A 23,892-nucleotide genomic window follows, 5' to 3' on the forward strand; every position below is an offset into this window, starting at 1 on the left:
AGCATACAGATCCTTTACATCTTTGGTTAGATTTATTCCTAGGTATTTTATGCTTCTTGGTGCAATTGTGAATGGGATCAGTTTCTTTATTTGTCTTTCTGTTGCTTCATTGTTAGTGTATAAGAATGCAACTGATTTCTGTACATTGATTTTGTATCCTGCAACTTTGCTGAATTCATGTATCACTTCTAGCAGACTTTTGGTGGAGTCTATCGGATTTTCCATGAATAATATCATGTCATCTGCAAAAAGTGAAAGCTTGATTTCATCTTTGCCAATTTTGATGCCTTTGATTTCCTTTTGTTGTCTGATTGCTGATGCTAGAACTTCCAGCACTATGTTAAACAAAACAGCGGTGAGAGTGGGCATCCCTGTCGTGTTCCTGATCTCAGGAAAAAAGCTCTCAGTTTTTCCCCGTTGAGGATGATGTTAGCTGCGGGCTTTTCATAAATGGCTTTTATGATCTTTAAGTATGTTCCTTCTATCCCGACTTTCTCAAGGGTTTTTATTAAGAAAGGGTGCTGGATTTTGTCAAAGGCCTTTTCTGCATCGATTGACAGGATCATATGGTTCTTCTCTTTTTTTTTGTTAATGTGATGTATCACGTTGATTGATTTGCGAATGTTGAACCAGCCCTGCATCCCAGGAACGAATCCCACTTGATCATGGTGAATAATTCTTTTTATATGCCATTGAATTAGATTTGCTAGTATCTTGAGAATTTTTGCATCCATATTCATCAGGGATAAGGGCCGGTAGTTCTCTTTTTTTACTGGGTCTCTGTCTGGTTGAGGAATCAAAGTAATACTGGCTTCATAGAATGAGTCTGGAAGTTTTCCTTCCCTTTCTATTTCTTGGAATAGCTTGAGAAGGATAGGTATTATCTCTGCTTTAAACATCTGGTAGAACTCCCCTGGGAAGCCATCTGGTCCTGGACTCTTATTTGTTGGGAGATTTTTGATAACCGATTCAATTTCTTCACTGGTTATGGGTCTGTTCAAGCTTTCTATTTCCTCCTGATTGAGTTTTGGAAGAGTGTGGGTGTTCAGGAATTTGTCCATTTCTTCCAGGTTGTCCAATTTGTTGGCATATAATTTTTCATAGTATTCCCTGATAATTGTTTGTATCTCTGAGGGATTGGTTGTAATCATTCCATTTTCATTCATGATTTTATCTATTTGGGTCATCTCCCTTTTCTTTTTGAGAAGCCTGGCTAGAGGTTTGTCAATTTTGTTTATTTTTTCAAAAAACCAACTCTTGGTTTCGTTGAACTGCTCTACAGTTTTTTTAGACTCTATATTGTTTATTTCTGCTCTGATCTTTATTATTTCTCTTCTTCTGCTGGGTTTGGGGTGTCTTTGCTGTTCTGCTTCTATTTCCTTTAGGTGTGCTGTTAGATTTTGTATTTGGGATTTTGTTTGTTTCTTGAGATAGGCCTGGATTGCAATGTATTTTCCTCTAAGGACTGCCTTCGCTGCGTCCCAAAGCGTTTGGATTGTTGTATTTTCATTTTCGTTTGTTTCCATATATTTTTTAATTTCTTCTCTAATTGCCTGGTTGACCCACTCATTCGTTAGTAGGGTGTTCTTTAACCTCCATGCTTTTGGAGGTTTTCCAGACTTTTTTCTGTGGTTGATTTCAAGCTTCATAGCATTGTGGTCTGAAAGTATGCATGGTATAATTTCAATTCTGGTAAACTTATGAAGGGCTGTTTTGTGACCCAGTATATGATCTATCTTGGAGAATGTTCCATGTGCACTCGAGAAGAAAGTATATTCTGTTGCTTTGGGATGCAGAGTTCTAAATATATCTGTCAAGTCCATCTGATCCAATGTCTCATTCAGGGCCCTTGTTTCTTTATTGACTGTGTGTCTAGATGAACTATCCATTTCTGTAAGTGGGGTATTGAAGTCCCCTGCAATTACCACATTCTTATCAATAAGGTTGCTTATGTTTATGAGTAGTTGTTTTATATATTTGGGGGCTCCGGTATTCGGCGCATAGACTTTTATAATTGTTAGCTCTTCCTGATGAATAGACCCTGTAACTATTATATAATGTCCTTCTTCATCTCTTGTTACAGCCTTTAATTTAAAGTCTAGTTTGTCTGATATAAGTATGGCTTCTCCAGCTTTCTTTTGGCTTCCAGTAGCATGATAAATAGTTCTCCATCCCCTCACTCTCAATCTAAAGGTGTCCTCAGGTCTAAAATGAGTCTCTTGTAGACAGCAAATAGATGGGTCTTGTTTTTTTATCCATTCTGATACCCTATGTCTCTTGGTTGGCGCATTTAATCCATTTACATTCAGTGTTATTATAGAAAGATACGGGTTTAGAGTCATTGTGATGTCTGTATGTTTTATGCTTGTAGTATTGTCTCTGGTACTTTGTCTCACAGGGTCCCCCTTAGGATCTCTTGTAGGGCTGGTTTAGTGGTGACAAATTCCTTCAGTTTTTGTTTGTTTGGGAAGACCTTTATCTCTCCTACTATTCTAAATGACAGACTTGCTGGATAAAGGATTCTCGGCTGCATATTTTTTCTGTCTAGCACACTGAAAATCTCGTGCCAATTCTTTCTGGCCTGCCAAGTTTCAAAAGAGAGATCAGTCACGAGTCTTATAGGTCTCCCTTTATATGTGAGGGCACGTTTACCCCTTGCTGCTTTCAGAATTTTCTCTTTATCCTTGTATTTTGCCAGTTTCACTATGATATGTCGTGCAGAAGATCGATTCAAGTTATGTCTGAAGGGAGTTCTCTGTGCCTCTTGGATTTCAATGCCTTTTTCCTTCCCCAGTTCAGGGAAGTTCTCAGCTATTATTTCTTCAAGTACCCCTTCAGCACCTTTCCCTCTCCCTTCCTCCTCTGGGATACCAATTATGCGTATATTGTTTCTTTTTAGCGTATCACTTAGTTCTCTAATTTTCCCCTCATACTCCTGGATTTTTTTTATCTCTCTTTTTCTCAGCTTCCTCTTTTTCCATAACTTTATCTTCTAGTTCACCTATTCTCTCCTCTGCCTCTTCAATCTAAGCCGTGGTGGTTTCCATTTTGCTTTGCATTTCATTTAAAGCGTTTTTCAGCTCCTCGTGACTGTTCCTTAGTCCCTTGATCTCTGTAGCAAGAGATTCTCTGCTGTCCTCTATACTGTTTTCAAGCCCAGCGATTAATTTTATGACTACTATTCTAAATTCACTTTCTGTTATATTATTTAAATCCTTTTTGATCAGCTCATTAGCTGTTGTTATTTCCTGGAGATTCTTCTGAGGGGAATTCTTCCGCTTGGTCATTTTGGATAGTCCCTGGCGTGGTGAGGACCTGCAGGGCACTTCCCCTGTGCTGTGGTGTATAACTGGAGTTGGTGGGCGGAGTCGCAGTCAGACCTGATGTCTGCCCCCGGCCCACCCACCGCTGGGGCCACAGTCAGACTGGTGTGTGCCTTCTCTTCCCCTCTCCTAGGGGCGGGATTCACTGTGGGGTGGCGTGGCCCGTCTGGGCTACTTGCACACTGCCAGGCTTGTGATGCTGGGGATCTGGCATATTAGCTGGGGTGGGTAGGCAAGGTGCACAGGGGCAGGAGGGGCAGGCTTAGCTCGCTTCTCCTTAGGTGATCCACTTCCGGAGGGGCCCTGTGGCAGCGGGAGGGAGTCAGATCTGCTGCCGGAGGTTTGGCTCCGCAATAGCACAGAGTTGGGTGTTTGCACGGAGCGAGCAAGTTCCCTGGCAGGAACTGGTTCTCTTTGGGATTTTGGCTGAGGGATGGGCAGGGGAGATGGCGCTGGCGAGTGCCTTTGTTCCCCACCAAACTGAGCTCTGTCGTCCGGGGGCTCAGCAGTTCTCCCTCCCTTTGTCCTCCAGCCTTCCCGCTTTCTGAGCAGAGCTGTTAACTTATGACCTCCCAGATGCTAAGTCGCGCTTGCTGTCGGAACACAGTCCGTCAGGCCCCTCCGCTTTTGCCCGCCACACTCGGGGGCTCTGCTTGGCCAGCGAGCCGCCCCTCCGCCCCGGCTCCCTCCAGCCAGTCCGTGGAGCGCGCACCGCCTCACCGCCCTTCCTACCCTCTTCCGTGGGCCTCTCCTCTGCGCTTGGCTCCGGCGGCTCCGGCGACTCCGTTCTGCTAATCCTCTGGCGGTTTTCTGGGTTATTTAGGCAGGTGTAGGTGGAATCTAAGTGATCAGCAGGACGCGCGGTGAGCCCAGCGTCCTCCTACGCCGCCATCTTCCCTCCTCCAATCGACTTTTGTCTACATTTTATTTATTTTTGATAGAGAGAGCCAGAGCACAAGTGCAGGAGGGGCAGAGACAGACAGAGACACAGAATCTGAAGCGGGCTCCAGGCTCCAAGCTGTCAGCACAGAGCCCTACATAGGGCTCAAACTCACAAACCATGAGATCATGACCTGGGCTGCAGTCAGACACTTAACCAACTGAGCCACCCAGGCGCCCCTCCCCAAATTCTCTTACTTTCACCCTCTTTAATCCCACATCTCTCTCTTGCTTCACTATTAAAACTCTCAAAAATATGGTTAACATACTCATTTTCCACTTCCACCTTGCTTTTCTGGTCTACTTTTACGAAGAAAATGATAGCATCTTCCCCTTTCTTTCCACCTCTCCACACTTTTTCATTTTCAAATTTCTTTTAGTTATTACTTTATACTTATTTTGTGAGATTAATAACATTTACATTTTGTGATCATAATCAATTCTCCTGTACTCTATTGATGGCTTCGATCTAAAAGTTGAAAATAAATAAGTTATATTTACATTATTAGTAAAAAAATATTGTTCAACACAGAGCTAACTCATTTCATTAGCTAATTTTCCAATGATGTAACATATAGTCTCTCAAAGAAAATGTTCTAGGGACGCTTGGGTGGTTCAGTCCGTTAAGCGTCCAACTTCAGCTCAGGTCATGATCTCGCAGTTCAGGAGTTGGAGCCCTACATCGGGCTCTGTACCGACAGCTCAGAGCCTAAAGCCTGCTTCAGATTCTGTGTGTCCCTCTCTTTCTGCTCCTCTATCACTCATACTCTTTCTCTCTCTCTCACACACAAATAAATAACAATTTTTAACAATGTTCTCTTAGAGTCTGCCTTTGCTCAAAATTTGTATTTTTGCTTTACATTTGCACCTTGGCTTTTTTCAAGTCCCTGTGCCAAGCTCCAAAGATTGTCCATTACCTTCCATTTTAATGCTGAAAAAATATTATACACAATAAAACCTTGGTTTGTGAGCATAATTCCTTCTGGAAACATGCTTGTAATCCAAAGCACTTACATATCAAAGCAAATTTCCTCATAAAAAATAATGGAGACTCAGATGATTCGTTCTACAACCTAAAAATATTCATAAAAATTATAATACTGTAACATAATACAAAATAATAAAGAAAATACAAAATATAAAGAAAAATATTTAAATTAACCTGCACTTGCATTTGAAACCTTTATGGCTGGTTTGAGGGAGACAAGAGAGGAAGGTTATTGTGCAGGATGACTTTCACTATTACTAATAGATATTGACTATACTACAGTACACTATTAGTAAACTCTTGTCATATACTGTATTTAATGTAACTGGCAATAAAGCGGCACAGGAAAGGGTCCGTATCTTCAGGCAACCTAACCTAGAATTAAGCAAAGCATTCCTAAGCTCACCTGGTATGGAAAAGCAAAGGACTGTCCATAGGTGCTTTGAAGTGACAAAAAATACACTAGAGCCAGTAGTGGGCACTTTCTACTGTTCTGAAAAATAACTGATTTCTGCCAAACACCGTGGCCTGAGACCAAGCATCCATGCATGGGAGACAATCACCCGCAATCCCTCCTCAGTCAGAGAGAGAAGAACAACTGATTCAAGTGTGATCATATGACATTCAGCGTAACGTACTGTTAGTATTGAAAGACACTGCTCATTTATCAAATTAAAATTTATTAGAAATGTTTGCTTATCTTGCAGAACAAGTTTCTCACAGTCCAAGGTTTTACTGTACTTCCTTTCCTATGTCACCAACAATTTCTAGTACTTACTTATTTTCTTTGTGGATTGAAATCCATAATGATCTTTTTAAATACATCATTTTTGAAAACTCATACATTTTGTGCTCCAAAGTGTACCTCTTGTTTTCTAGGTCTACTGCCTAATATCATCTTGACATTTTTTTCCATTAAACTTTTTTTTTTTCATTTTCAACTTTGTTCTGTTCCTAGGCTTGCCGAAGAAACTTCCCAAGGAAGATGAATGTCTAAAACTTTGAGTCTCTAGAAGTCTGAGCAAAACTGATTGGAAGCCTGTTTGCATAATTTTAATCTTAAAGATTTTAATCATTTTTCCTGAGTATACCTAAGGATACTGCAGCATCCACTGTATTCTAGCATCAATACTGCTGATAAGCAGATTCCAGTTTAATTTTTATAATTACCCAGTTTTTTACATTACCCAGTTCCCCCCCTCCCCGGGAAACGTTTGCTTGTCTTGACTATTTATCTGAAAATCCTACCTTTCCATTAGCCAAATCTAAAGTACATAATTTATTCAATTATTTAATATTTCAGAAGTATTTGCCAGAATTTAGCATGCCATTCTTCTTGAAACATTCTAATCTGTTGGCTCTTAAATTGACATATGCTGCTGAAATAATGAACTAACAACTCCACAAATCCTTTCACATCTATGCTCTCCCTTTTTTTTCAAATATAATTCATTTCATTTTATTTTTTTGTTCAATATATGAAATTTATTGTCAACTGGTCCATACAACACCCAGTGCTCATCCCAAAAGGTGTCCTCTTCAATACCCATCACCCACCCTCCCCTCCCTCCCACCCCCCATCAACCCTGTTTGTTCTCAGTTTTGAAGAGTCTCTCATGCTTTGGTTCTCTTCCAGTCTAACCTCTTTTTTCTTTTTCCTTCCCCTCCCCCATGAGTTTCTGTTAAGTTTCTCAGGATCCACATAAGAGTGAAAACATATGGTATCTGTCTTTCTCTGTATGGCTTATTTCACTTAGCATCACACTCTCCAGTTCCATCCACGTTGCTACAAAGGGCCATATTTCATTCCTTCTCATTGCCACGTAGTACTCCATTGAGTATATAAACCACAATTTCTTTATCCATTCATTAGTTGATGGACATTTAGGCTCTTTCCATAATTTGGCTATTGTTGAGAGTGCTGCTAGAACATTGGGGTACAAGTGCCCCTATGCATCAGTACTCCTCTATCCCTTGGGTAAATTCCTAGCAGTGCTATTGCTGGGTCATAGGGTAGGTCTATTTTTAATTTTGTGAGGAACCTCCACACTGTTTTCCAGAGTGGCTGCACCAATTTGCATTCCCACCAACAGTACAAGAGGGTTCCCGTTTCTCCACATCTCCTCCAGCATCTATAGTCTCCTAGATTTGTTCATTTTGGCCACTCTGACTGGCGTGAGGTGATACCTGAGTGTGGTTTTGATGTGTATTTCCCTGATGAGGAGCGACGTTGAGCATCTTTTCATGTGCCTGTTGGCCATCCGGATGTCTTCTTTAGAGAAGTGTCTATTCATGTTTTCTGCCCATTTCTTCGCTGGGTTGTTTTTTGGGTGTGGAGTTTGGTGGGCTCTTTATAGATTTTGGATACTAGCCCTTTGTCCGATATGTCATTTGCGAATATCTTTTCCCATTCCGTTGGTTGCCTTTTAGTTTTGTTGTTTCCTTTGCTGTGCAGAAGCTTTTTATCTTCATAAGGTCCCAGTAGTTCATTTTTGCTTTTAAGTCCCTTGCCTTTGGGGATGTGTCAAGTAAGGAATTGCTACGACTGAGGTCAGAAAGGTCTTTTCCTGCTTTCTCCTCTAGGGTTTTGATGGTTTCCTGTCTCGCATTCAGGTCCTTTATCCATTTTGAGTTTATTTTTGCGAATGGTATGAGAAAGTGGTCTAGTTTCAACCTTCTGCATGTTGCTGTCCAGTTCTTCCAGCACCATTTGTTAAAGAGACTTTTTTCCATTGGATGTTCTTTCTTGCTTTGTCAAAGATGAGTTGGCCATTTGTTTGTGGGTCTAGTTCTGGGTTTCTATTCTATTCCATTGGTCTATGTGTCTGTTTTTGTGCCAATACCATGCTGTCTTGATGATGACAGCTTTGTAGTAGAGGCTAAAGTCTGGGATTGTAATGCCTCCCACTTTGGTCTTCCTCAAAATCACTTTGCTATTCGGGGCCTTTTGTGGTTCCATATGAATTTTAGGATCGCTTGTTCTAGCTTCGAGAAGAATGCTGGTGCAATTTTGATTAGGATTGCATTGAATGTGTAGATAGCTTTGGGTAGTATTGACATTTTGACAATATTTATTCTTCCAATCCATGAGCATGGAATGTTTTTCCATTTCTTTATATCTTCTTCAATTTCCTTCATAGGCTTTCTATAGTTTTCAGCATACAGATCTTTTACATCTTTGGTTAGATATATCCCTAGGTATTTTATGCTTCTTGGTGCTATTGTGAATGGGATCAGTTTCTTTATTTGTCTTTCTGTTGCTTCATTATTAGTGTATAAGAATGCAACTGATTTCTGTACATGGATTTTGTATCCTGCGACTTTGCTTAATTCATGTATCAGTTCTAGCAGACTTTTGGTGGAGTCTATTGGATTTTCCATGTATAAAATCATGTCATCTGCAAAAAGTGAAAGCTTAACTTCATTTTTGCCAACTTAGGTGCCTTTGATTTCCTTTTGTTGTCTGATTGCTGATGCTAGAACTTCCAACACTACGTTAAACAGCAGCAGTGAGAGTGAACATCCTTGTCGTGTTCCTGATCTCAGGGATAAAGCTCTCAGTTTTTCCCCATTGAGGATGATGTTACCTGTGGGCTTTTCATAAATGGCTTTTATGATGTTTAAGTATGTTCCTTCTATCCAAACTTTCTCGAGAGTTTTTATTAAGAAACGTTGCTGAATTTTGTCAAATGCCTTTTCTGCATCGATTGACAGGATCATATGGTTCTTATCTTTTCTTTTATTAATGTTATGTATCACGTTGATTGATTTGCGAATATTGAATGAGCCCTGCATCCCAGGAATGAATACCACTTGATCGTGGTGAATAATTCTTTTTATACGCTGTTGAATTTGATTTGCTAGTATCTAATTGAGAATTTTTGCATCCATATTCATCGGGGATATTGGTCTGTAGTTCTCTTTTTTTTTACTGGGTCTCACTCTGGTTTAGGAATCAAAGTAATACTGGTTTCATAGAATGAGTCTGGAAGTTTTCCTTCCCTTTCTATGTTTTGGAATAGCTTGAGAAGGATAGGTATTATCTCTGCTTTAAACATTTGGTAGAACTCCCCTGGGAAGCCATCTGGTCCTGATCTCTTATTTGTTGGGAGATTTTTGATAACTGATTCAATTTCTTCACTGGTTATGGGTCTGTTCAAGCATTCTATTTCCTCCTGTTTGAGTTTTGGAAGTGTGTGGTGTTTAGGAATTTGTTCATTTCTTCCAGGTTGTCCAGTTTGTTGGCATATAATTTTTCATAGTATTCCCTGATAATTGTTTGTATCTCTGAGGGATTGGTTGTAATAATTCCATTTTCGTTCATGATTTTATCTATTTGGGTCATCTCCCTTTTCTTTTTGAGAAGCCTGACTAGAGGTTTATCAATTTTGTTCATTTTTTCAGAAAACCAACTCTTGGTTTCATTGATTTGCTCTACAGATTTTTTAGATTCCATATTGTTTATTTCTGCTCTGATCTTCATTATTTCTCTTCTTCTGCTGGGTTTAGGCTGTCTTTGCTGCTCTGCTTCTATTTCCTTTAGGTGTGCTGTTAGATTTTGTATTTGGGATTTTGTTTGTTTCTTGAGATAGGCCTGGATTGCAATGTATTTTCCTCTAAGGACTGCCTTCGCTGCGTCCCAAAGCGTTTGGATTGTTGTATTTTCATTTTCGTTTGTTTCCATATATTTTTTGATTTCTTCTCTAATTGCCTGGTTGACCCATTCATTCTTTAGTAGGGTGTTCTTTAACCTCCATGCCTGGAGGTTTTCCAGACTTTTTCCTGTGGTTGATTCCAAGCTTCATAGCATGGTGGTCTGAAAGTATGCATGGTATGATCTCAATTCTTGTATACTTATAAAGGGCTCTTTCGTGACCCAGTATGTGATCTATCTTGGAGAATGTTCCATGTGCACTTGAGAAGAAAGTATATTCTGTTGCTTTGGGATGCAGAGTTCTAAATTGATCTGTCAAGTCCATCTGATCCAATGTATCATTCAGGGCCCTTGTTTCTTTATTGACCGTGTGTCTAGATGATCTATCCATTGCTGTTAGTGGGGTGTTAAAGTCCCCTGCAATTACCACATTCTTATCAATAAGGTTGCTTATGTTTGTGAGTAATTGTTTTATATATTTGGGGGCTCCCATATTCGGCTCATCGACATTTATAATTGTTAGCTCTTCCTGATGGATAGACCCTGTAATTATTATATAATGCCCTTCTTCATCTCTTGTTACAGCCTTTAATTTAAAGTCTAGTGTGTGTGATATAAGTATGGCTACTCCAGCTTTCTTTTGACTTCCAGTGGCAAGATAAATAGTTCTCCATCCCCTCACTCTCAATCTAAAGGTGTCCTCAGGTCTAAAATGAGTCTCTTGTAGACAACAAATAGATGGGTCTTGTTTTTTTATCCATTCCGATACCCTATGTCTTTTCGTTGGCACATTTAGTCCATTTACATTCAGTGTTATTATAGAAAGATATGGGTTTAGAGTCATTGTGATGTCTGTAGGTTTCATGCTTGTAGCGATGTCTCTGGTACTTTGTCTCACAGGATCCCCCTTAGGATCTCTTGTAGGGCTGGTTTAGTGGTGACGAATTCCTTCAGTTTTTGTTTGTTTGGGAAGACCTTTATCTCTCCTTCTATTCTATATGACAGACTTGATGGATAAAGGATTCTCGGCTGCCTATTTTTTTTCTGTTCAACACATTGAAGATCTCCTTCCATTCCTTTCTGGCCTGCCAAGTTTCAGTAAAGAGATCCGTCAGGAGTCTTATCGGTCTCCCTCTATATGTTAGAGCACGTTTATCCCTAGCTGCTTTCAGAATTTTCTCTTTATCCTTGTATTTTGCCATTTTCACTATGATATGTTGTGCAGAAGATCGATTCAGGTTATGTCTGAAGGGAGTTCTCTGTGCCTCTTGGATTTCAATGTCTTTTTCCTTCCCCAGATCAGGGAAGTTCTCAGCTATTATTTCTTCAAGTACCCCTTCAGCACCTTTCCCTCTCTCTTCCTCCTCTGGAACACCAATTATGCGTAGATTATTTCTCTTTAGTGCATCACTTAGTTCTCTAATTTTCCCCTCATACTCCTGGATTTTTTTATCTTTTTCTCAGCTTCTTCATTTTCCATAATTTTATCTTCTAGTTCACCTATTCTCTCCTCTGCCTCTTCAATCTGAGCCGCGGTCATCTCCATTTTATTCTGCAATTCATTTATAGCATTTTTTAGCTCCTTCTGATTGTTCCTTAGTCCCTTGATCTCTGTAGCAAGAGATTCTCTGCTGTCCTCTATACTGTTTTCAAGCCCAGTGATTAATTTTTATGACTATTATTCTAAATTCGCTGTTATATTGTTTAAATCCTTTTTGATCAGTTCGTTAGCTGTTGTTATATCCTGGAGATTCTTTCGAGGGGAATTCTTCCTTTTCATCATTTTGGATAGTCCCTGTGGTGGGGAACTGCAGGGCACTTCCCCTGTGCTGTCTTGAATAATTTGCGTTGGTGGGCGGGGCCGCAGTCAGACCTGATGTCTGCCCCCAGCCCACTGCTGGGGCCACAGTCAGACTGGTGTGGACCTTCTCTTCCCCTCTCCTAGGGGCGGGATTCACTGTGGGGGTGGTGTGGCCCGTCTGGGCTACTTGCACACTGCCAGGCTTGTGGTGCTGGGGATCTGGCGTATTAGCTGGGGTGGATCGGCAAGGTGCACAGGGGAGGGAAGGGCAGGCTCAGCTCGCTTATCCTTTGGTGATCCGCTTCGGGAGGGGCCCTGTGGCACCGGGAGGGAGTCAGACCCGCTGCCGGAGGGATGGATCCACAAAAGCACAGCGTTGGGTGTTTGCACAGTACAAGCAAGTTCCCTGGCAGGAACTGGTTCCCTTTGGGATTTTGGCCGGGGGATGGACGAGGGAGATGGCACTGGCGAGCTTTGTTCCCCGCCAACTAAGCTCTGTCGTCCGAGGCTCAACAACTCTCCCTCCCATTGTCCTCCAGCCTTCCCGCTCTCCGAGCAGAGATGTTAACTTATAACCTTCCAGATGTTAAGTCCTGCTTGCTGTCAGAACATACTCCATCTGGCCCCTCCGCTTTTGCAAGCTAGACTGGGGCCTCTGCTCGGCCGGCAGGCTGCCCCTCTGTCCCGGCTCCCACCCGCCAGTCCGTGTAGCACGCACTGCCTCTCCACCCTTTCTACCCTCTCCCGTGGGCCTCTCGTCTGTGCTTGGCTCCAGAGAATCTGTTCTGCTAGTCTTCTGGCAGTTTTCTGGGTTATTTAGGCAGGTGTAGGTAGAATCTGAGTGATCTGCAGGACGCAGTGAGTCCAGCGTCCTCCTACGCCGCCATCTTCCTACCCTCTCCTATGCTTCTCCCTTTTAGTGGAGCCTCATTAAACAATCTTAAAAATGGCATTTAGTATTGAGATACTATGGCTCATTGCCAAGTCTTGAGAAAAGGGTCAGAACTCATTTGTATGAAAATATTTAGAAAGCTTTCCCAAAGCCTGCCAATATCAAATCGAGGCTTAAGCTGTACCTAGATTGTACTTTTCAATGTTTACCACCTTGGCTTTGCCAGTTACCCTTGGTAGTTCTACCATAGATGGATTACTTAATTCTTGGGGGAGTATCATCAGAGTTTTACTGTTTGTTTTGTATGGGTTTTTTTAAATTTTTTATTCAGTTTTTTTTTTATTTAAATTCCAGTATAGTTAACATACAGGGTTATATTAGCTTCAAGTATACAATGTAGTGATTCAACAATTCTATACATTACTCAGTGTTCATCATGGTAAGTGTACTCTTTAATCCCCACCATTTATTTTACCCATCCCCCTACCCACCTCCCATCTGGTGACCATCAGCTTGTTCTCTATAGTTAAGAGTCTGTTTCTTGGTTTTCCTGTGTTCATTTCTTTCTTAAATACCACAAATGAGTGAAATTGTTTTATCTTTATTTTTGCATATTAGTGGTTTTTATTTTGTAGTTACAGTTAGATTTATATATAACATCTTTTGCACATAGCAGTCTATATTAAGTTGATGGTCACTTAAGTTTGAATCCATTCTTACTCCTCTCCTCCCAACTTTTATGTATATGGTATCATACTTTACATCTTTTTGTGAGTCCCTTGAATGACTTGTACACACATACTTATTTTTACTACTTTTGTGCCTCTTACTTTTTTTTATTCTTGCTTATGGTCTTTCCTTTCCACTCAAATAGTCCCCCTTTAATATTTCTTGTAGGGATGGTTTAGTGGTCATGAATTCCTGTAACTTTTGTTTGTCTGAGAAACTCTTTATCCTTTTCGGAATGATAGTCTTGCTGGATAGATTATTCTTGGCTGCAAGTCTTTATTTTTGTGTTTGTTTTTCCTTTCAGCACTTTTAATATATCATGCCACTTCCTTGTAGTCTGCAAAGTTTCTACTAAAAAATCAGCTGATAGCCTTATGGGGCTTCCCTTGTAAGTAACTGTTTTCTTTTATCTTGCTTTTAAAATTCTTTCTTCATCACTACTTTCTGCTGTTGTCTTGGTGTGGACCTCTTTGGACTGATTTTGTTAGGGGCTGACTATGCCTCCTGGATTTCTTTACCCTCCTCAGATTCAGGAAGTTTTCAGCTATTATTTCTTTGAATAAATTTTCTGTGCTCTTTTTTTGTATTCTTTTTCTAGAATCCCTATAATGCAAATGTTATTACATTTGATGGTGCTGCTGATTTGCCTAAGTGTATTCTCATTTTTCATAATTTTTTTCTCTTGCCTGCTTAGCTTGATTACTTTCCATTACTTTGTCCTCCACATCACTGATTTGTTCTTCTGCTTCATCTACTCTCCCATTTATTCCATCTAGTGTATTTTTAATTCCATTTATTATGTTCTCGTCATTAATTGGTTCTTTTTCATCTCACTGTTAAGGGTATCACTGAAAACCACCACTCTTTTTTCCCAAGTCCAATGAGTATCTTTATGATCATTACTTTAATTTTTCTATCAGGCACATTGCTTATCTCTGCCTTTCTTAGGTCTCTTACTGTGATTTTGTCCTTTTTCTTCTGGAACATATTCCTCTGTCCTCAGTTTGTCTAACTCTGTGTTAGGAAAGATAGCTAGATCTCCACTTGAAAGTAATGGCCTTATGAAAAAGAGGTCCTGTAGTGCCCTGCTGTGCACTGTCCCCTGTTCACAAGAACCTGGAGCTTCATGGGTGTCTCTATGTGAGATGAACGCATGCTGTTGTATGGCTGAGCCACTTTTTCCTTCAATCCAATGGCTCTCTTTGCCTGTTTTGGGCAGTGGTTAGTCCCTATGGTGTTAGTGGGTCAGTCTGGGGACACCTTGGGCTTGAGCTGAGTCACACCAGGTGCTTGCCAGAGATGTGGCACCACCAAACTGCAGGATGCTTTCTGTGACTTGTCCTCTAAGAAGCTTTTGTTGGTGGGCAGGCATACAGTCATACCAGTTGTCTGCCTCCAGCCCACTTCTAGGGCCTTCATCTGACTGGTGTGTGTGGTTATCTTTCCCTCTTTCTGAGGTAAGAGTTACTCTGGAGTGGTGATGGCTACTATAGAGGCTGCTTGTATACTGCCAGACCTGCAGGTCTACCCTATATGGGCTCTGGCCAAGTGCATATTAAAGAGGGAAAAGCCATCCAAAGCACAGTGTGGGGGAGTGGTACAGTGGGGCAGTGGTGCTAGCAAGCTTTGCACACCCTGGTCCTCTGTGGGAGGTTTCCTGCAGCACTGGGACCGACATGGCTGTCTGAAGAGGTGGACGGGTGAAAGCACAGCATGGGGGGCTGGAGGATTAGGGAGAGGATGGCAGTGCTAGCAATTTAAGTAGCAAGTCCCTCAGGTGGGTGTGTTTACACTGGGGACACAGGAGGGACATGGCACCTGCCAGTTCCTTTGTTCCTGGAGGGGTTACCCAGAGATTTCTGTCCCTTCAGGACATACTCTTGGATTAGTAAAAAAAACTCCCTTCTGTAAGCCCCAGGCACCTTTCAAACTGCTGCCTCTAGCTGTATCTCTGCGGGCTGCTTATTGTGCAGGATAGGGTAGGAACTCAGTTCCTTCTAGCCCTCCTGGCTCTGCTAGGGCCCAGTGTGTTGATTTTTTTAATTTCAAGGTTTTAAGTTCCACTGGTTTTAAGAACTCACAAAATTTGGCCCCTCTGGTTTTCAAAGCCAAATATTATGGGGATTCATCTTCCCTGTGCAGACTTCCTATTGTGGGGATATGTTTGTCTCCCCTCCTTGTCTGCAGCATCCCTCCCTCCCATGGACAGTTCTGCAAGTGCGTTTAGTTCCTGAGTTTCCACCCTTCTTACCCTACCTTCTTTGATGTGTCCTCCTCTCTTCATTTAGTTGTGGAATTTATTCTGCCAGTCTTTAGGTCATTTTCTAGGTTATTTATACTGATGAGAATGTTCTCTAGTTGTATCCATGAGATGAGGTGAGCCCAGGGTCCTCCTACATCACCATCTTTCCAATCCTGAGTTATTTTTTGAGAGCTGTCCAAGTGCACAGCATGGTGGATTTTGCAAAGAAGCACAAAGCACATCCCTGGTCCTCCTGGAGCTCTGTCTAGTCAGGCAGGCGCAGATGTATCTGTTTTGTTTATTTAAATACTTTAATTTTTTAGAGCAGTTTTAGGTTCAAAGCATTTACTTCCTTAATTATTCCCCAGTCTGCTCTGGATTTCTAAATAGCTTAGCCACTGCTACGTTTATTACAATCTTTCTAATCTATGCCTTGATTTCTTAGTTTCTTAATTAATATTTTGTCTTTTTATGCAGGACTTTCAAAAATTAACTCAAATTTGATCATGTTACTTCTTTGAATATCTCCCTATGATTTCTAATTATATTTAAGTGCCATGCTAAATCCCTACATTTGGCTTATAAAGCCCTTAATGGTCCAGTCCAATCTCATGTTAAACCACCCTGTACAAGCTGTGCGCTACAAACACAATAGGCATTTTTTAATTTGCTGAGAGGCACACACACTATACTGACTTTAAGCCTTTGCAAATGCAATGTCACATTCTTAGTGAGTCAATCTCTGATGAATTACACTAAATTAGGTTTTCTACTACAAATCTCTTAACTGTTGCCTTCATTTTCCATCATTGCCTGATTTGTAATTACTGATATAATGTCTTTATTCCCCTCTAGAATCTAAAGTCCAGAGGCCCATGAAATGTATGTAGTTTTTTTTATCATTGATTGATCAATGTATCTAAATAAATATATGAGGAATAGACAAATAAATATTATAGAGGATGCTATAAAGTCAAACTGCCCCTCCTGATATTTTTCTGTATTAAAATAACGCTTCCCTTTTTTTTTACAGAGCCATGTTAGCAACCTGTCCAGCAGACTTCCTGCAAACTCTGTCCAAAAGATTTCACTGGTGTTCACAATAAGAAATAAAAATATCAATGTTCTAATTTAGACTACGCTTAATACAAGAGGAAAAATATTTTCAAATGAGGCCAAGAAGAAAATTAGTATATTATTAATATAAATTTAATAAAGACCCAGATGTGAATGAGGAGTTATAGTGAAAGATGTCAAATAGATGATCATAACCACATGTGGAGAGAAGGAATTGGGACACCAAATTAGGGTATATTCTGATACCCTAATTTTGCTTTGTTACTTAAGGTTGTTAAATTAGGTCTTAACTTTCCAAATAGACTGTAAGTTCCTTTAAAACAAAGATTTTTATCCATGTTATAAACTCATTAAGTTATACAACTCACAACATGTTGAGATGTTTATATTTTAACTATTATGCATAATTAATGAGTGCTCATTTTAAAAAATCAGTTATTTCAAACAAATAATTCATTAATTATTACCATGTATGAGAAATTTATAAATAATTGATACCAGGTAGTAGGTAAATATAAAAGGATTAGAGGAGTCTTGTGGAAATTAATATCCATAGAGATATACTTATGAAGTTATCAGAAGGTCCTCAGGAGCTACCAGTAGACCACCACTTACAAGGTGAGATCTGCTGTTAGGGTGTTATTGCCGCCACCTCTGTTGCCCCACAATCTGACTATCATGCCCATCAAGCAAGAGAATGAACGCTTGTATGCAGAGCCCAACTACTGTCATTGTATGTAAACACTGACAAATCATGATCTCACTACTAACTTCAACAGTGACAAAAGATGCCTCTGACTGACTTCTGCCCTGAAATCTCACATGAAAGTATTTTCTTGATGGATCAATTTTGCACAAAGAATCCTAGCTGAAATGGAATCTGAAAAATGCTGTTTTTAACTTTCCAACATCTTAAATTGGAATAGAAGGGAACTAAAATTGAGCAAATCAGTCCACAATCTCCTCTCTCTCTCTCTCTCTCTCTCTCTCTCCCTCCCTCCCTCCCTCTATCTCTCTTTTTCTGTGTGCTCTACTTCCCCAATACTGGTCATCTTTTTTCACTCAATAGATACTAGTCTCCTTGATAAAAAACTGGAGTCAACAGAATTAGAAGACAAGCCGCAGATTGGGAGGAAATATTTGCAAAGGATATATCTGATAAAGAACTGTTATCTCAAATGCACAAAGAACTCTTAACATTCAACAATAAGAAAATGAAAAACTAGACATAAAAATAACAAAAAGCTCTGGACACTTCACCAAAGACCATATACAGATGTCAAATAGGTATATTAAGCATGTAAAATTACATATGCTCAAAACCATATGTCATTAGGAAATTGAAAATTAAAACAATGAAATACTACTACTCACTCAACACAATGGCCAAAATCCAGAACACTGACAAACCAAACACTGGTAAGGATTAATGTGGGAAACAAAGGCAAAAGGAAATGGCAGATAAAATTAAATTTCCTTATAATCTGCAGCCCATTGGCAAATACTTGAGGCTGGCAGAGTAAAACATTTCTCCAGGAACTCCCTACTGCCTTAATGCTAATGCTTTGCTACAGGGAAAAAACCTTAGCTTGACAATAGCTAGGCCTCCAGGATCCAGTGAGTCCTTTTCAGCATATGAAAATCACATTGGAAACCTGCCCTTGACTTTACCTCCCCCAACTCCCAAGTATCTCTTCATGGTCCCAGGGAAGCTCTTTCTGCCCAGGGATCCTGTCCCCATGCCTTTGCACCAAAGACGTATCCAAGAATTCTATCTGGGCTGTTGGCTGTGGACCCCATGAACCCCACTATCACCCCAAAACTTCATCATTTATCTGGTGCCCAATATGTGGGGCTACTGGGAGTCTTTTTATCTGGACTCTGAGCTTCAGTGCAAGTTCAGTGAGTATTTCTCTTTTCTTCACTTACTCTCATTTCAGGAGCTTTTTGAGAAGTATGGTCTTATTGGAACACTTTCATGTCTATCGCTCAGGCTGCAATTCTCTAGCACTACTTTACAGGGCTACTCTACAGGGAGGAGAAAGACTGCCTTTTGGCCGGAAGTTAGTACCCTGGCTGGAATGGTAATAAGAGCCAGAAACTTGATGCCCTCTCTTTATTCTTGTCCTTATATAAAGTTGTCTGTCGGGAATGGGACAGCCACCTAAGTGACTAGCATGGCTGCTAATCTTAAGAGTCCCGTGTGAGGTTTCCTCCTCATTGGTCTAACGTGATCTCCTCCACATCTCTTGTCTAGCTGCTTCTGGCCACAGGACCTCCACTGGGAGCCTGCCGTCAGCTCCGGACCCCACAAACCCCACTATAACCCCCAAAAACTTCATCAAGGTTGCAGAGTGAAAGGAACTTTCATCCACTGCTAGTGGGAGTACAAAATGGCACAGCCACTTTAGAAGACAATTTGGTACTTCCTTACAAAACTAAACACTATATAATTGTACTTGGGTATAGCAAAAGGAGTTGAAAACTTATGGCTACCAAAAAAAAAAAAAAATCTGCACACAGATGTTAACTGAAGCTTTATTCATAATTTCCAAAACTTGGAAGCAAGAAGATATTTTTCAGTACGTGGATGGATAAACTGTGATATATACAGACGAAGGAATATTATTTAGTGCTGAAAAGAAATGATCTTGCAATGAAAAGACATGGAAGAACCCTACATGTACATTGCTAAGGCAAAGAACAGAATCTGATAAGGCTACCTATTCTATGAGTCCAACTATATGATCTTCTAGAAAAGGCAAAACTACGGAGATAGTAAAATGATCAGTGTTTGCTAGGAGGTGTAAAGAAGGAATGAATAGGGGAAACACAGGATTTTGGGGGGCGTGTAAATATTCTGTACAATACTATAATGATGGATACATGTCAATATACTTTTGTCAAACCCATACAATGCACAACACTAAGAGTGAAATCTAATGTAAACAATGGACTTTGAGTGATAAAGACATGTCAACATAGTTTCAGCAATTTCAAGGTGGCTTCAGCAATTTTAACAAATGTAACATTCTGGTCTGGGATGCTGTTGGTGAGGGAGGCTTTGTGTGTGTTGGGGCAGGGAGTAAATGGAAACTATTTTCTACTCAATTTTGCTGTGGCTTTCAAAACTAAAAGTATATATAATCTAAAAATTACAATATTTTAATAAAAAATGGGAGGGCAGTGAAAAGAACACCGAACATGAGTCTGATGATTAAATAACTATAGGAATTTACTTTTAGGATGGCAATTAAGATGATGAATTCAGGAAATTCTCACTGAATGTAAGTGCATTGAAAAAGAAGATATTTAATTGACCTCTAAATGCAGATTGGACAGAGTATTAAATCACATGTCATCTACCCTGTAATTTCCTTAAGGATTTTATTGATGTTCCTCAGTACCATGTTCTCTGAGTATCCATCTTACCATTAGTGGTTTTGTTGAATTAATGATTGTGAGGTTAGGAATATTATTATTTAAAAAAAATTTTAATGTTTATTTTTGAGAGACAGAGACACAGTGCAAGTGGGAGAGAGAGAAGGAGACAGAATGTGAAGCCGGCTCCAGATTCTGAGCTGTCAGCACAGAGCCCGATGTGGGACTCAAGCCCACACACCGTGAGATCATGAACTGAATTGAAGTCAGACGCTTAAACCAACTGACCCACCCAGGTGCCTCAGGAATGTTATTTTCTAAGATATATACAAATAAGTTAATATAATTGTGGGCAAATTATACATCAATGTTACTGTCTAGAAAATGGAATAATACATAATTAAACATAGATATGCCATTATGTTTTCATGACTTGTAATTTGGTGACTTTGATGTTAACATGAAAAGGTATACAATTCTGTTGAAAAATTATATAAAACGGCTTTGGTAGGACACAGTGATATAGGATTTTGTTTGGTTTTTTTTGTTTGTTTGTTTGTGAGGTTTTTTTGGCATATGGTTTAGGTTTTATCTGCACTGCTCATCTGCCTTGCAGAAAAGAGGTTTTAAGTGGGGCTTTCTTTTCTTTGCACTTAAAGTAGCCTGGTTACTGGAAAATATTCTTTATATGAGCCAACTGGTTTTTTTAAAAGCCAAAGAATATTTACCCTTGGTTTGTATATGGACTGAAATGATTAAGGTAAAGAAAGAGTGAAAATATTTTGCTATAAAGGAGTTAAATTTAATGCCCATAGACAGACTGAAGAATCTGGTGTTTCCTTTAATCTGTCAATGTGATCCTCAATTCAGGATCAACATACTTGTTTGTATTTGACAACGTACTAAACATGATATTGACATTACGTGTAGATATCTGTATTGTTTTAAGGTCGAGTAGCAGACATTCACAACCAAACACCATTTGTGATGAGTAGTATCAATTGACTAAATTCTTCATTTAGGGGAAGTGCCATTTGAGATCACGTCTTCTATTGTATAAATGTTTTCTTCTATTTTGTTTGAATCTCAATGTTTTATCATTATCTGAATTAGCTGCACCAGATCGATTCCTTTTATCCTATTTTATCTAACTTGAGGGCCAGCTACTCATTCAAAGACCATAATTGAGATTCTAGAAAACATCTTCAATATTGTTGTCTCCCTGGCTTCCAACTCTGTTTTCAGCATATAGTTTCCTTGTTACAAAAATACATCATGAATTGAAAACAATAAAAAGGAATTGATAAAGCATCTAAATAGATCACAAAGTTGATGGTTCTTCATTGATTGCCTCATGCCTTTATTGTTAGCTGTGGTTATGACAGACCATGTCATGGGTAGAAGCCTGAAATACCCAACGGTAATTCTTTTTTTTACAAATACTTCATGAGAAATTAGACAATCAAGATTCAGTAATTTTTTTTAAAGTAGTTCAGCTGAATTCAGAGAAATCACCAAACTGCCAGTGAGTTATTAAGGGATACCATAGAAACATATTTTAGAAAATATTAGAACATTATTGTTCAGAGAGCTATAAAGTGCTGCTCTGGAATTTTCAAAAAGACAGGCATCATTCAAGTGATGAATTTATAGCTAGAAATAAAGTGTCCTTTACCATAAGTTCTTAACTCCTATGTGCACAGTGCCACCAACAGGAAAGACATGAACTATCAAATAATAATGCACTTAATTTTCAAAAGGAAACCAGAGACTTTCAATAATCTTCAGAGCATAAAAAGAATTATTCTCTACTATGGCATATATTGAAACCATTCTAATTTTGAATGCTAACATTAGAGTTTAAATAACTTTATTCTGCTTTATCTCTAATCTAGAACAACATTCTTCATCAGGATATCTTGTGGTGATATTCAAATATTTTCAACATGGACCACAGTAAGACTGTTTTTTTTTTTTTAATTATGACCTAGAACATATATATATGCACCTACAAACAAGCAAAAATAAAACTCCAGAAAACAATATTTACACTTACTATATGTAATATACTTGATATTTCATATTTCTCTGCCTTCTGATGGAATAACCTCCATGACTACTGCATTCTCATAGAGTAAGCTCCATGAGTGCCTTGCTTAATAAAGGTACCCATATAAACATCCGGGGCTTTAGTCAGTGCCAAGTCCATACTTAATTATATGCACTGAATAAATGTGAGAATCTTCCCAGGAGCTCAAGACGAGCATAAAAATTCTGCCCGTTGAAATTATTTCTTTGAATTTTGAAATACTTTGGGGAAAAAAAGTTAAAATCTTAAGCAATAAGTGATAAAATTAGGTATTGGCATTTGAAAGCAAGTTTCTTTGGGAATACAACCCAGGTGGAGAGCCAGAAGGAGAAGTGGGAAAAGGAGTCAGAAACTCTGATAGACATTTGATTTATTAAAAAATAACACACTAACATACTTACCAGTCTGTTTTTTTTTTCCTTTTGTGTGGTGGTTCTCTTAATTCTTACATTTGCTAAGAGGTAGATTTCCCCAGGCCGTTCTACAGATATCATATAGGTAGCTTTGATGCTTCTGATGTCTATTAACCAAAAGATATATTGATAACAGTTCACAGAATATGACCATGAGGAAAATAGTTTTCCTTTTGTAACTGAATCAAGTCTCGCTGAAACATACCTTATTTAAAATTGTATTTTAGCTAATCATTTTATGACCTTAGCATTTTTAATAGTATCTTTAATTAATATATATTCAATACTAAACTCCATTGTATGTATATATGTACATAGATGGATATAGGCATATTTCAACAAGAGAAACATCATATATATTGAAATACCATAAATACACACATATTTATTTTTTAACAAGTAAAAATACTTTTTATAAATTGTATCAATCATATTTTCTGTCACAGTGAACTGCATTTACAAATTATAAAATTTTAAAATGCAACATGATTCGTGCAGAAATAAGTACTGTGTATTAAATGTTAGGCCTTTAAAAAGCTGTCCCAAAGGACAAGTTACAGATACCTACCACAAGGGGGCTCAGTAAGGAGGAAAAGGGAAGAAAATAGAGCATGATATTTTGAAAAGAAGAAATATGAAAATGCCATGTCATAATTTCAAGGTCCTCTCCTCTCTCTAGAAAATAAGAATTAAAAAGTGAAAGTTTCCGAGAGGAATTGCTGAGAGTTCTGATTTATCATGCACCCCACGTACACTGTTACAGGAAAACTGAATTGACATTACTCAGGAATCACAGCAGGGTAATTTTTAGACAATGCAAATGATTAGTACACTTAAAAATGATTTTACAGATTCATACACATCTTTATAAATTCAAAGTTAAAGATCTTTCTTAAAAGGGAAGAGTATAATCAGTGTGGATAATGAGGCTTCTTTTACTTCCTCTTCCTCTTTTTTTCCTCTTTGGCCTTTTCCTGATTCTTCTCTTTCTGTTATTCTCCTCCTCCTTCTCTTTCTCCTTTCCCCTCCACTTCCACATTTTCACCTTTCTTTTCATATAAAAATACTTTTGTTCATGGTATAATGCAAAGTTCAGAGGGGCTGGCATCAGGCATAGTTGTTGAATTTTAGTGTTTTGTAGGACTTTGGATGTATTCTTTAATATTTATAAGCACTGGTTTCTTAACCAATAAGTTTTACAAACACATCCTTCAGGACTGGGAGAATGGAAGATAATATATGTATAACACCCATCACAGTAACTAGAAATTATTGATTCCTGAATAATAAATGTTTTTATTATGATGATGAGTTTTAATGATTTTATGAATATGAAATTATACAAATGAAGTTATTTAGTTTTT

The sequence above is a fragment of the Leopardus geoffroyi genome, chromosome B2, assembly GCF_018350155.1.
Source record: "Leopardus geoffroyi isolate Oge1 chromosome B2, O.geoffroyi_Oge1_pat1.0, whole genome shotgun sequence".
NCBI classification, from domain to species: domain Eukaryota; kingdom Metazoa; phylum Chordata; class Mammalia; order Carnivora; family Felidae; genus Leopardus; species Leopardus geoffroyi.